Here is a 2,753-nt window from a genome sequence, read left to right on the forward strand (position 1 = left end):
TTCTTCGATGAATTGGAGTTTTTCGTTGATTTGGATTTCATCTAACGGAATAGTGAGATCTTCTTTAGCAAAACATTACTTCAAATTCGAGACGTGGAAAGTGTTATGTACAGCCGCGAGTTGTTGAGGTAACTCAAGTCGGTAAGCTACTGGTCCGACACGATCAATAATCTTGAATGGTCCAATATACCTTGGATTTAATTTCCCTCGTTTACCAAATCGAACAACGCCTTTCCAAGGTGCAACTTTAAGCATGACCATCTCTCCAATTTCAAATTCTATATCTTTTCTTTTAATGTCAGCGTAGCTCTTTTGTCGACTTTGGGCGGTTTTCAACCGTTGTTGAATTTGGATGATCTTCTCGGTAGTTTCTTGTATAATCTCTGGACCCGTAATCTGTCTATCCCCCACTTCACTCCAACAAATCGAAGACCTTCACTTTCTACCATAAAGTGCTTCAAACGGCGCCATCTCAATGCTTGAATGGTAGCTGTTGTTGTAGGAAAATTCTGCTAATGGTAGATGTCAATCCCAACTGTTTCCGAAATCAATAACACATGCTCGTAGCATGTCTTCAAGCGTTTGTATCGTCCTTTCGCTCTGCCCATCAGTTTGTGGATGATAGGCAGTACTCATGTCTAGACGAGTTCCTAATGCTTGCTGTAATGTCTGCCAGAATCTTGAAATAAATCTGCCATCCCTATCAGAGATAATAGAGATTGGTATTCCATGTCTGGAGACGACTTCCTTCAAATACAATCGTGCTAACTTCTCCATCTTGTCATCTTCTCTTATTGGCAGGAAATGTGCTGATTTGGTGAGACGATCAATTATTACCCAAATAGTATCAAAACCACTTGCAGTCCTTGGCAATTTAGTGATGAAATCCATGGTAATGTTTTCCCATTTCCATTCCGGGATTTCGGGTTGTTGAAGTAGACCTGATGGTTTCTGATGCTCAGCTTTGACCTTAGAACACGTCAAACATTCTCCTACGTATTTAGCAACATCGGCTTTCATACCCGGCCACCAAAAATATTTCCTGAGATCCTTGTACATCTTCCCCGTTCCAGGATGTATTGAGTATCTGGTTTTATGAGCTTCTCTAAGTACCATTTCTCTCATATCTCCAAATTTTGGTACCCAAATCCTTTCAGCCCTATACCGGGTTCCGTCTTCCCGAATATTAAGATGTTTCTCCGATCCTTGGGGTATTTCATCCTTTAAATTTCCCTCTTTTAAAACTCCTTGTTGCGCCTCCTTTATTTGAGTAGTATGGTTATTATGAATCATTATATTCATAGATTTTAGTCGAATGGGTTCTCTGTCCTTCCTGCTCAAGGCATCGGCTACCACATTTGCCTTCCCCGGGTGGTAACGAATCTCAAAGTCGTAATCATTCAATAATTCAATCCACCTACGCTGCCTCATATTCAGTTGTTTCTGATTAAATATGTGTTGAAGACTTTTGTGGTCGGTATATATAATACTTTTGACCCCATATAAGTAGTGCCTCCAAGTCTTTAATGCAAAAACAACCGCGCCTAATTCCAAATCATGCGTCGTATAATTTTGTTCGTGAATCTTCAATTGTCTAGACGCATAAGCAATCACCTTCGTTCGTTGCATTAATACACAACCGAGACCTTGCTTTGATGCGTCACAATAAATCACAAAATCATCATTCCCTTCAGGCAATGACAATATAGGTGCCGTAGTTAGCTTTTTCTTCAATAACTGAAACGCTTTCTCTTGTTCATCATTCCATTCAAATTTCTTCCCTTTATGCGTTAATGCAGTCAAGGGTTTTGGTATTCTGGAAAAGTCTTGGATGAACCTTCTGTAGTAACCAGCTAGTCCTAAAAACTGGCGTATGTGTTTCGGAGTTTTCGGGGTTTCCCACTTTTCAACAGTTTCTATCTTTGCCGGATCCACCTTAATACCTTCTTTGTTCACTATGTGACCGAGGAATTGAACTTCTTCCAACCAAAATGCACACTTTGAAAACTTAGCGTACAATTCTTCCTTCCTCAATACTTCTAACACCTTTCTCAAATGTTCACCGTGTTCTTGGTCATTCTTTGAGTAAATAAGTATGTCATCAATGAAAACAATGACAAACTTATCAAGGTATGGTCCACACACTCGGTTCATAAGGTCCATGAACACAGCTGGTGCATTAGTTAAACCAAACGGCATGACCATAAACTCGTAATGACCGTAACGTGTTCTGAAAGCAGTCTTTGGAATATCATCTTCTTTCACCCGCATTTGATGATACCTGGAACGTAAGTCAATCTTTGAATAAACAAACGAGCCTTGTAGTTGATCAAATAAGTCGTCGATTCTCGGTAGTGGGTAGCGGTTCTTGATGGTAAGTTTGTTCAACTCTCGGTAGTCGATACACAACCTGAATGTACCATCTTTCTTCTTGACAAACAAAACAGGGTCTCCCCACTGTGATGTGCTTGGTCAAATGAAACCACGCTCTAAAAGTTCTTGTAATTAGCTTTACAGTTCTTTCATCTCGCTGGGTACGAGTCTGTAAGGAGCACGAGCTATTGGTGCAGCTCCTGGTACAAGATCTATTTGAAATTCAACGGATCGCTGTGAGGGTAATCCCGGTAATTCTTTCGGAAATACATCGGGAAATTCTTTTGCAATGGAAACATCATTGATGCTCTTTTCTTCAGTTTGTACTTTCTCGACGTGTGCTAGAACAGCATAGCAACCTTTTCTTATTAGTTTTTGTG

Source organism: Rutidosis leptorrhynchoides, chromosome 9 (assembly GCF_046630445.1).
Source record: "Rutidosis leptorrhynchoides isolate AG116_Rl617_1_P2 chromosome 9, CSIRO_AGI_Rlap_v1, whole genome shotgun sequence".
NCBI classification, from domain to species: Eukaryota; Viridiplantae; Streptophyta; class Magnoliopsida; order Asterales; family Asteraceae; genus Rutidosis; species Rutidosis leptorrhynchoides.